The following is a 12,881-nucleotide window of genomic DNA, read 5'->3' as shown; positions in this document are numbered from 1 at the left end:
CCCTCATTCTCTATCCATGCCTGAAGTCTTTCCTTTATAATCTGCATCGCCAGCCTGTAGACCACTGATGTCACTGTTATAGGACGGTAGTTGTTTATATCAGCATTGTCCCCTTTTCTTTTATAGATCATGCTCATCCTGCTAAGTTTCCATCCATCGGGAACTTCACCATCGATTATTATTTTGCTCACTGCCTCTCTGAAAGCCTGCTTAGACTTCAGACCTAATGTCTTTATCAGCCTAATTGGAATGCCATCTGGGCCTGTTGATGTACTACTAGGAACCCTTTTCTCAGCCCTTTCCCACTCTCGTTGTGAAAATGGAGCCATTGCACCACTTGATTCGTCCTTGTCTATTGTGGTGCGTAAAGTACTTCTTTGTTGAAATTTTTCTGTCACCCTTGTTCTTATATATTCAATAGCTTCGTCCCCTTCTAGCCTGGCACCTTGGGCTGTGGTTATAAAACTCTGCTCTAGGCTCGTCTCATTTCTTAGGGAGTTTAGATGGTTCCAAAATTTCGCAGCTGCCTTTCTATCTTTTTATGTACTTCTGCCAGCCACTGAGCGCCCTTTCTTCTAATCTTTTCATTGATCAGAAGAAATGCAGCCCTTCTACAGCTTAGAAAGGTTTCCCATTTTCTTTCAACCTCATCTGTCGGTTCCCCCCGCTGCTTAGCATGTCTGTGTTCCCTAAAAGCTTCCTGACGTTTTGCTATGGCTCTCTTAACTTCCTCATCCCACCAACTTTTGGGTTTGTGTCTTCTGTTCAGGGGTGACTTGTTACGCGTCTTAGCAAGCTCTAGCTCAAAAAGTCCAATTAGATTCGTGTATGTCAACACTGTCCTATTATCCTCCGTGATTACTTTCTCAATTTGTTTAGTGGCTATTTCAATTTGCCTTTCTGAATAAAAATTTTTCTGTATTTGCTCATCTTGTCTCCTTCCCACTTTCACTGCGTTCCAGCCGGTGACTGCAGCGCCACGGTGAGTTTTGGCGCGAACTAATACGAGTGGTCGCGTGCTAGGTGCTTTTCTGGCGACCGCGCGTTCTTTAGGCACCAAAGCGCGCGAACATCCTTCGGCGCTTCCGCGAACCCCCTCGAAACGACAGCGCACCACCAGCGGCAACAAGCAAAACGCCTTGTAAGCCTTTTTTTTTCATTATTTTATTCGTAAGGCTTGAGGATGGCACGCATAAAAACTATTTCTCATTTATTTTGTGAAATTTCAAGCATGAATAATGCGAATGCGTTGAGGTTTGGAAAGTTACCCACTTTTTCTGGCACTGCGAACCCCAAAATTAACAGTCGTGCTGCACAGCTCGTGAATGGCACACAGATATGTTGATATCTGTGTGCCATTCACTGGGCACGGCGGACCTTGCGGGAGCATGGCTCGTTTTAAGCCGTTTTTCTCCCTCATGCAGGGCTTGTTAAGCTGCTTTGCTGCACTGGCCAACCCGTTGGCCGCACAGTTCTCCTCGCCCTCGGACACTTTCCCGCCGCCCTTGCACCAGCGACTATTCGTCAAAGAGCCACATCGCCCACACGTGCCACATCTGGGTGACGTCATCATCTCCCTGCTGCCACCTATGCAACTCGGGGCCGTGACGTCTACCGATGCGGTGCCTATAAAAGATCGTCTCCAACACTTTGTCTTCAATGGGCACGGCGGACCTTGCGGGAGCATGGCTCGTTTTAAGCCGTTTTTCTACCTCATGCAGGTTGGTTCAGTTTACACCAGTCTTAAAAGCAACAATCCTTTTCTGCTGGTCCTGCCGTGCCCCGATCAGTGCTGCAAATGTGCTTATGAATGCTTTCTTGTTCTAGGATTACTTCTTTGTGGAGATGTTGAAACCACTCCAGGTCCTAAAACCCAAAAATTATTGGTACAAATTTTGGAAGGGCAAGAGGCTCTGCGAGGAGAGGTGGCAGATCTGAAAGCGAAAACTGAAAGCCTTTTAGGGGACTTGAAGAGCCGTTTTTTAGAATTGGATATTCACATTAACGAGCTTAAATCTAAAACTGCAAGATTAAACCACATCGACAACGCCATAAGATCCTTTTCTACTTCGGTGGAATCCCAGAAGCGCAAACTTGTCGACCTTGAAGACCGAAGCAGACGGTCGAATTTGGTGGTTTTTGGAATAACTGAAGACCGTAACGAAACAGAAGACGATCTTAAGCGAAAAGTCATTAGGGAAACATTTGAACAAAAACTGGGAGTTAAGTGCGAATCCGTAGGTCGAATCCACAGGCTAGGCAAAGGTCCAGTCAAAAGGCCAGTTGTTTTGTTTTTCCAGGACTTTAATGAAAAAGTTGCTGTCCTCAAGAATGCAAAAAAACTAAAGGGCTCTGAAATTTACATACAGAATGACTACTCAGCACATACCCTAAAAAAACGAAAAATGCTCTGGGAAAGTGCCAAACGTGAGAAAGCTGCTGGTAAAAAAGTTTACCTCGTACATGATAAACTGCACGTTGACGGCAATACTTTTATCTGGAACGCAAACTCTAATCAGCGGCAAAAAATCTCCACTCATTCTGATCAACGGCGCGCGCCTTCACAATCCAGTGGGGTGATTAGCATTGAAACTCTCCCGGTTGACGTCGTAGACCCGTCTTCCGATTGTAACGGTAACAATCCTAACCCGTCCGCTCTGTGACAGTCATCTGAACTTGCCATCAGGGTCGTTAACTTAAATGCCCGCAGTCTCGTTAACAAAACGGCACAGCTTGAAGCCCTTTTGTTATGTCATAGCCCACACTTGACCGTCATTACGGAAACCTGGCTTCACAGTGAAATACCTGATGACAACTTAGTTCCGCCAGGTTACAAAATATTTCGAAGAGACCGGCCAACTAGAGGGCGGGGGGGTGTTGCAGTGATTTTAAAAACCAGTATCAAAGCATCCCTTCTAGCGCAATCGCCAGATACTGAAAGCCTATGTTTAAGGGTTTCTTTCGGAAACAAAGTAATCATTGTTATCGCTGTGTACAGACCGCCTGATTATGGGCCCGATTTTCTTGTAAATTTGCGATCTCATTTGGCTTCTTTCAGTAAAAATAAGCTTTTCGTCCTAGGGGATTTTAATCTGCCCAACTTTGATTGGGACCGCTTGAAAACAAGACCCGATTCTTGTCACAGTGACGACATTCTAGACATTATGTTTTCACACAACCTTGTTCAAATAGTTCAGCAACCAACACGAGTTTGTGGCAATTCATCCTCTATACTTGACCTTGTTTTCCTGCCCAGATCTTTCGAAAAGTACCTCGTGTCTGTGGAACACGGTTTCTCAGATCACAAAATTGTTTTTGCATCCATTTCCCTTCATTACAAAAATGCAAAAAGTTGCCCATGCAGCTCTCAAAAAAGTGAAAGACTTTGCGAAAGCTAATGACACTGCAATTACTGAGTATTTAGAAAATACCTGGCCAAATTTCAATGATTACGATGTTGAAGTCCTTTGGAATAAATTTAAAAATATGTGTTTATTCTGTTTGCGAAACTTCGTACCCTATAAAGTTAAAAAGACCGCTAAATATACGCCCTGGATATCTAGATCTATAATTCACCTTAAACGCAAAGCCAAGCGCTTGCGAAAAAAACGTACAGCGCCTCAACAACTCGCCGAAATTCGTGCTACCCTTTTCAATGCTATTACTCGTGCCAAAAATTTCTACTTTAACACTACTTTACCGAACTTCCTAAGAGAGGAACCACATAAATTCTGGAACTTTATTAGACAGCGCAATGAAAACATAACTGAAATTTCAGTCGACGGCTCTAAATTGACTAATCCTCGAGCAATCGCGAATCACTTCAATTTGTTTTTCCATAGCGTATTTTCGCAGTCTCAGTTGAAACAGAGTAATGCAATAGCTTCATACCCTGATGTCAATATTGTTTCACACAATGGTGTCTTAAATATGTTACTTCGATTAAAAAACAAATCGACGCCAGGGCCCGATTGCATCCCAAACGCATTTCTCCGTCGTTATGCTGAAACTTTGACAAAATTTCTTGTAATTATTTTTGAATCTTCTCTTCGTACGGCCACGCTACCTTCTGATTTTAAAATAGCCCGTATCGTACCTATTCCCAAAAAAGGCGACCCACTCTTAATTCCCAGCTACAGACCTATATCTATGTTATCATCCGCCTGTAAGTTACTTGAACACGTTGTTTCTACGTTCATTACACAACTTTTAGATACCCATCAAATCCTTTCTCCATTTCAACACGGGTTTCGCAAGGGATTCTCGACCGTCACTCAACTACTTATAGTTGTTCACCACGCTTCTTCAGTTCTTGATAAGGGGGGACAGGTTGACCTCATACTCTCAGATTTTAGTAAGGCCTTCGATCGCGTACCGCACGACAAATTAATCGATAAATTAGTTCAAATCGGGCTTCCAGCGTTCATCGTCTCTTGGCTAACTGCCTATTTAAGTAACCGTAGACAGTACGTCGACATTAATGGAAGCACTTCTGACGCTCTCCCTGTTACGTCTGGCGTACCGCAGGGAAGTGTGCTAGGCCCTTTACTTTTCCTTATTTTTTTGTAATGACATTGTTAACGTTATAAACAGTCCGGTCCAAATACGTCTTTTTGCAGATGACTGTATACTTTTTAATGAAATTAATAGCATCGAGGACCAACTTGCGTTAAACTCGGCGTTAGAAAACGTTGCTTCTTGGAGTAAAACTACAAACATGCAATTAAACCATGACAAAACAGTTTACCTCCGAATGACTAGAAAGAAACACCCCCTTGAATTCTCTTATTGTACTTGTGACCAACCGCTTAAGCAAGTAGATGAACACAAATATCTTGGCGTAACACTAACCAGTACCTTAAGTTGGAACTCTCACATAACTAACATATGCGCTGCCGCTTTCCGTAAACTTTGTTTATTACGACACAAACTCAAAACCGCTCCCTCTGAGGTTAAATACTTAGCATATACTTCTATAATTAGACCTAAACTTGAATATGCCTGCGTTATTTGGGATCCTCACACTAAAACCAATATCGAATGCCTCGAAAGAATTCAAAGAAGGGCCGTACGCTTTATTTATGGTATGTACGGTCCAACAGACTCCGTTTCTGCCCAGATGGAAAGACATGGTATCCCAACATTAGAATCACGACGTAAATCATTTAGGCTAAAATAACTGTACCAAATAGTTAACCGGAAGCTCTTATTTGATCACAGCCCCTACTTTAGTCGCATGGAAACACGGCGCGGTCGTCATTCACACTCCCTTGCCTTAACTCCGTATTTCTCCAAAACTAATCTCTTCAAATTTTTGTTTTTCCCGCGCACAATCAGTGAGTGGAACAATTTACCGTTTGCCGCCCTGCTGTCGACAGATTCTATTGACGCACATGTTTTCCTGAGGATGTAAAAATGTTTTGCAGTTTTTTTTCTCTTACTTTCAGTGCCATGTTGTTTCCCTTTGTTTCCCTTTGCGATTTCACGCAATCCCACTTAAATCATCGCTGTTACGATAAGTTTGGTTGCATTGTTGTTGTATGTGTGTGATGATTGAATTATTGTATGCTGTGTGATGTTTGGCTTGATTGCCTTACTGCCTGTACCATTCCTGCTTGGGCTCCATGCCTGCAGTATCTTGTAAATAAATAAATATTATTCACAGAAAGTTTGCCGAATACTGTCAACGAGGTGTTACAACATGTTGAGCTACAGAAATGCAGGAACGTTAGAGGCATACCTTACTTCAGTGAAGGTTTCATGGAGTGCGATGGATATATCGGCAAACGCTGGATGTGCTCCGGGCATCTACGTGCCTTGTTTGCTCGATGCATGCATATCATTCACTGCTGTACAAACGCGGCCACGTCGATGAATGGATGGGTTGATATGGCTGTACTACAGTGTCTAGAAATATACTGGCTAGTGTTCTGAGCACACGCATTCCGTACGAGAGAGGGTGGCCCCGGATGTGATGACTTCACTCAGATGCCACGAGCAGCGCTGCGTGTCGAGAGGTAACTAAAGGCAACATGAATGCAGCGGTGATGAAAAACATAACACTGTGGAATTACAATAGGTATGATGTTGTGAGAGGAATACGGAAAGTGGTCATGGTTCCTGGTCGGACATTCAGCAATGCGGTCTTGTGCATGAGATCAGAAGTTCAAGGAAGATAAGAAATTAAGTAATGTAGAATAGGTAGGCTTGCCTTAGGAGCTCATGGGAATACACCAAATCAGGGAGTACAAGGTCGTATGGGATGAACATCATTTGAGGGCAGGGAAGCTAGCAGCAAGATAAAATTTGAGAAACGATTGAGAGAAATTGGTCAGGATCGAGCGTTGAGCTAGGAAGGTATTCAGCTACTTCTACATGAAGAATCTCGATACTAAATGGAGGAAGCGAACCAGAAAATTGACTGGTACTGCTTAGAAAACAGCAGGTGGCCAAAGAAAAAAAGAATTATCGGTTAAGAAGAAGGTGAAGGAAGCTGACACCAATATGTGGAGAATTGGAACGATTAAGAAGTCCGCACTAGAGATCTATCAATCGTTTAAACAGGAAATTGCAAAGGAAAGGATCTATAATAATACTCGGAGTAGTTCTCTACTGTTTGAGGCCAGGAAGGGAGTATTGCGAACCAAGACATATCGGGCCAAACACGAATGGGTAGACAAGGTATGAAGTGCATGTGGAGAGGAAGAGGAAAGTGCCGAACACTTGATAAGGTTCTGTAAAGGGCTTCACCCTATTGTTCAGGATGATGGCGCAGAGTTTTTCAAATCACTGGGGTTTAGGGACAGGGAGGGCAAAACAGACTTTAAGCGGGTAGAATTAACTAGAAGGAGGTTATCTGATTGGTAGCTAAAGTCAAGGCACGAGTGAAAATTAAACGCTTAACTGCAAAGTACGAATCCTCCACCTCACTTTTTAAAGGAAAAAAAATAAATCTAGTTTTTGGTTCATTAGGTATTACGGCTTTGTGGCGCTAGCCACCACCCAATATAAAGGATACAGCCATATCTATCCATTCATCCATGCACAAACGCGCGAAATTCTTCTCGTCATGTTGCTGCTGGTGCCTCGCCATGTTTAAAATCAGTGTGTGACAGCAGCCATCTGATTTACTGTGAAGTTCGACGGCGCCATATGTACACTGCAACACCCTGAGATATTAAAAGCTAAGTGGCGATGCAAAGAAAGGACGTGTACTGTGCCGCTGTGTCAAAGAAGTTATCGGTCGGACAAGGAAAATATGTCTTGTTCCCCGCTTTAACGGGTCCAGCACTGTTTCCTGAATGAAAAAGTAGGATTAAGAGGGCAGACAGAAGGCTGAATCCGAAGGCTGTCGTGTGAGAAAAGCATTCTGAGAGTGACTCCATCTTGCTATCTTTCCGGATTAGGGTGAACGGCGTCGGGAACGAAACTGCCGTTTAGTCATAATTTCAAATATCAATATTTATCTGAAAAATACCCCTTCGAATTTCATTCACACAGTTTTTCTCCCATTTCAACGTCGGACTCTCTTTCGAACAACGTTATGAGTATCATATGCGGCGAGTGTCAGATTGTTCATTGGCATGTTATTATTCTTTGTTTTCACTTGAATCCCAATGGAATGCAGGCTAAGAGTTAAAGTCTTTTGGGTCTCCTCTGATAATACTTGCTCTAAAAAAAGCACATTTAAAAAGTGCCGCCACATCCACGAAGTGAATGATGATGAGTGGGCGAAGCTCCGGAGGTAAACCTGGTAAACCATGAATCCTCCGTACATTTTGCCCACTCGATTTTATTGCAACGCTCCCCCTAGCGTACGTCGCCGCACTATATCGAACGATGACACGCGCCATATGTGGCATCATTCCTATTTTATAACACCTCGCATCTTTCATAATCAACTACATGTACCGCCGTCTAGTTTATAACATCTTGCATCTTTTGGATGGATGGATGGATGGATGGACGGACGGACGGACGGACGGACGGACGGATGGATGGATGAATGGATGGATGGATGGATGGATGGATGGATGGATGGATGGATGGATGGATGGACGGATGGATATGGCTGTACCCTTTAGATCGGGCGGTGGCTGGCGTAATACTTAATGCCGTCAGCTACAAGTACCGCCATCTAGTGAACACTGCAAGAACTGAACGAGAGGTGGCTACATACAGGGGACGCACAGCCCACGCCTTAAGGAGCTTCGCTCCTAAAAAATAACTCCTGTGGTTATACTGTGAATGGTTTTTAAAATTAATTTCTTAGCGTATTGCAACCACTATGAGATCTATCTATCTATCTATCTATCTATCTATCTATCTATCTATCTATCTATCTATCTATCTATCTATCTATCTATCTATCTATCTATCTGTCTATCTATCTATCTCTGTCTGTCCGTCCATCTCTCTGCCTGTTCATCCGTCTGTTCGAACTACCCCGAGTATTATAATACATCCTCTTCTTGGCAATTTCCTGCTTAAAAGTTCGATAGATATCTAGGGCGGACTTCTTAATCATGCCGATTCTGCACATATCGGTCTCGGCTTCCTTCGCCTTCTTAATGACCGATAATTCTTTTTGGTTTGGCAAATGCTGTTTTCTAAGTATTTACCAGTCAATTTTCTGATTCGCTTCTCCCATTTTGAATCTACATTCTTCATGTACAAGTAGCTCAATACCTTCCTATCCCAACGCTCCTCCCCCATTTCTCTCAACCGCTTCTCAAATTTATCTTGCTGCTAGCTTCCCTGCCCTCAAATGATGTGTATCCCACATCACCTTGTACTCCCTGATTTGGTGTATTCCCGTGAGCTCCTTGTTGTGAGTGAAGTGCGCGAGTCAAGTGACTTTCAAATTTGGCGCGTAAGATGAACTACTGACAATGTGTGCAAGATGGCGTATTGCGCCAGTGCGGCGAACACTGGCGATTGGAAAAAGAAGAAAATTCAAGGGAATGGGAGAAAAAATCCAGAGCCAGGGCATCGAAGAACGAGGAAGAAGAGATTCGGGCTCGTGCTTGGAAGAAGAAGGCTAGGGTGCGGCGTGCGACCTCGTCGGGTGCGAGTACCTCCTGGGCGTCAGGGCATCCACCTAGCTGGCGACTGTTTCCACGGGGTCCTGGTGACCATTCAACCGCAGCGGCTATTGGCGAATCCTTGGCAAGACCTTGGTCTGATGTTCGAGCGGAAGACAGCGCAGCAGATGACGTCTACCGGGAGCGGGAGCAAGCCGTCGGGCTACGGGCCCGAGCTTATGCACTCTCACCACGGCAACTTCCCCAATGGACTATTGAAGGGCGTGAACCGCTGGTGAGCCGTATCCGTCTTCTTTCGCGTCCGGACTCAAACACGAGGACTTTAACGAAAAGGACTGTTTAGACTCTTAGAGGTTTCCGCTCGCTAACGAAACTGACAGTGCTAATTAGTTAACATTTTTCTGATCTTAGTATTTTCCTTTTTGTGTTTTTTTGTGTGTTTGTGAAAGTACAATTTTTTTTTTTTGCAAATCAAACGCTCACTTCCTTTTCTCGTGAGAGAATAACGTTTCACAGCTAGCTCGACTGGCTTTATTTACTGAACCTGTCACAAATTGGCGTCCGCTACGACAGGACGTGAGTGTTTGCCACTAAAAAGTAGATTTGAGTAAGGCTAACTAAAAAAGTAAAATGGGCTCGCGAGAGTTGATGGCGCTGGCAGAACGCATGGGGTTGGAGGGAGCAGAATTGCAGGCTTGGTTTGACGCACGAGAAGCGCGTGAGCGCGATGAACGAGCCGCGGAGAGAGACGCGAAGAAAGAACATCAGACCAAGGTCTTGCCAAGGATTCGCCAATAGCCGCTGCGGTTGAATGGTCACCAGGACCCCGTGGAAACAGTCGCCAGCTAGGTGGATGCCCTGACGCCCAGGAGGTACTCGCACCCGACGAGGTCGCACGCCGCACCCTAGCCTTCTTCTTCCAAGCACGAGCCCGAATCTCTTCTTCCTCGTTCTTCGATGCCCTGGCTCTGGATTTTTTCTCCCATTCCCTTGAATTTTCTTCTTTTTCCAATCGCCAGTGTTCGCCGCACTGGCGCAATACGCCATCTTGCACACATTGTCAGTAGTTCATCTTACGCGCCAAATTTGAAAGTCACTTGACTCGCGCACTTCACTCACAACACTCCTAAGGCAAGCCTACCCATTCCACGTTGCTTAATTTCTAATCTTGCTTGAACTTCTGATCTCATGCACTAGACCGCATTGCCGAACGTCAGCCCAGGAACCATGACGCCTTTCCATATTCCTCCCACAACATCATACCTATTGTAATTCCACAGTGCCCTATTTTTCATCACTGCTGCATTCCTGTTACCTTTAGTCGTCACGTATATTTCGTGTTCCCTCAGGTACTCAGTCCCATAGCTTATCCATACGCCCAGATATTTGTATTTATCTGTTATCTCTAGCGTGACCTTCTGTAATCTAAGCTCACTACCTTCGTTGTCTTTGAAAATCATGACTGGTGATTTTGCCTTACTGAATCTGAAATCTAACATATCTCCCTCATTACCGTAATGTCCATCAATCTCTGCAAATGTTCCTTGTTGTCGACCATTAGCACTATATCATCTGCGTACATCAATGCCGGTAGTGCCTGTTCAACGAGTTTTCTTTGTTTGACGAAAGAGAGGTTGAAGCCCAGTCCACTTCCCTCTAATTTGTCCTCTATTCCTTGTAAGTACATCATGAATAACAAGGGAGACAGAGGGCACCCCTGCCTAAGCCCCCGTTTTACCTCTGTTGGCTTGGATACCTGTTTTCCCCACTTTATAACTACCTTGTTACTTTTATAGATATCCTTTAAAAGATTAGTGACTCCATCTTCCACACCTAGCGTGTCCAGTATTCCCCACAAGACCTATCGAACCACGCTATCCAAAAATGCTAGCCACAGGGGCCTGTGTTTGTTTCCTGCTATTTCGATGCACTGCGTCAGTGAGAACCGATTGTCTTCCAACCTACTTTAAGAAGTGCCCTCAAATGAGCTCACTTCGAGATAGCCAGTAGCAACAAAGGAAATGGAGATAAAAAAAAACGTATTGCGCTATGTGCTACTTCCTGTCCGAAGAAACGCACCACCTTGATCTTACACAGTCAGGCTGTAATCGCTATAATCAGAGCTGTGATCCAGCTGCGAACAGTTACCGTGAGATGTGAATGGCGATAGCGACGTGCAATGAAGTGAAAAGAATCCGTGCAAAATTAGCACACATGCATGTTGGCACCCGAAGTGTACCCTCGCCAATGTGCATAACGCGGTCTCTGGCAATAGAAAAGAGGCAAAGTGGTTGCTTCCAGCAAGATTATTTGAGGGCACTCCTTTCTTTTGCGGGTGTGAGCGGAGTTAAGTGTTATTTTTTTATACTTCGCGCACATTATTTATTCACAGAAAAAAAATTAGCATGCACTTTATACGTTGTTGGAAATAGCAAAGTCAGATGTCATTTCAACATGTGCACATTTGCCTCATTGACATTTTGATAATTAGGAAAGTAACTTCTTCAGTAACAAATGTAATTAGACTAAGTAGTTATGAATAATTAACAAAATAATTGTAGCAGCTACTTCAGTGTACTGGGAACGATATGCACTAGGTTTGTTTCTTGAAATGCCGTTCCTCCTTTTTGAATCCTGCTACTTAATAACTGGGATGCCTTGTGGACGGACGGACGGACTGACCACACACGACAACGAAGAAAGAGAAGAGGCTTGACGCACACAGGCTCCGCTGTTTTGCTGCAAAAGGTCAGCTATTCTGTCTTCCGGCTCTCTGAATTTATTCAGTGGTTGCTTTCTAACACCTTGGGATTCCGTTCGACACGGACTCGAGGCACTCTCAGTGGCCATTCGGCCGCAATTACCAGTCGTACTATAGGCCGCCGGCTGCCGGTTCCAACATGGCTGGCTCATACCCGCTCGGGTATGTCTGAGCCACAGGCCGTTTCTGTACAGCCTCCAATGGCAGGCAGTCATCCTGGTCCGGGGAATTCGCCTCGATCGAATGGTTCGACATTTTCGCCGGACGGGGACAGGGCGCTGCTCGATGTAGATTTGCAGAATGCGCCAGTTACTTCCGTTCCCGCAATCCCCGACGTTCCCGACATTCAGTTGCCTGCTGCAGCGGGTGTGGCGCAAAATGCAAAGCTGCCTGCCGAAAGTGGTCAAATGACGCAAGCTTCTTTTCACCTAGTGATAGCACATCAGAAACATATCCACGATATTTTATTCGATGCCTCATGTAAGGTACCTAATACCCATAGGTCCCAGATTAATGGTTTGCTCAGACAAATTGTACAGGAGTGTGCTGATATCCGAGCAATTGCAGAAAACCAGGATGGGCGAATGGACGAACTTCGTCACCAGTTGGCCCTGTCGAGACATTCGGCTTCTCTCGGTGCGGCACTCTCGGCTCCTCGGCCTGTCTATAAACGGCCGTGACTTATGCGGCGGCAGCCGCGCGGAGCACGGCGCGTCCTTCCGCGGTCCCGCCCGTTTGGCCTGAGACTTGTTCTCACCCTGTACTGCCATCGCACTGGTCTGAAATCGCTGACCAACACACAACGCACACCACCAGGCGAGAGCATGAACATATTATGTTTTTAACCCCACTCATTCCGCCTACCAATCCTGCCAGTGAGGTCACGAAGATTATTAAGTCAAACATTGACCCTATTAGGGAAAACATTGGCGAACTGACTATCAGAAAGACACGTCATGGATTAACAATATTAACAAACGACCATAACGCTATTACTAGGTTAAAGAATGCACTTGAAAAGAACGCAATCACAAGCATGTCATTGTCAGTCCGATTGCCCCAAAAGCGAAAACCTC

This window comes from Rhipicephalus microplus, chromosome 9, assembly GCF_043290135.1.
Source record: "Rhipicephalus microplus isolate Deutch F79 chromosome 9, USDA_Rmic, whole genome shotgun sequence".
Taxonomy (NCBI): domain Eukaryota; kingdom Metazoa; phylum Arthropoda; class Arachnida; order Ixodida; family Ixodidae; genus Rhipicephalus; species Rhipicephalus microplus.
This window is presented reverse-complemented; position numbering follows the sequence as displayed.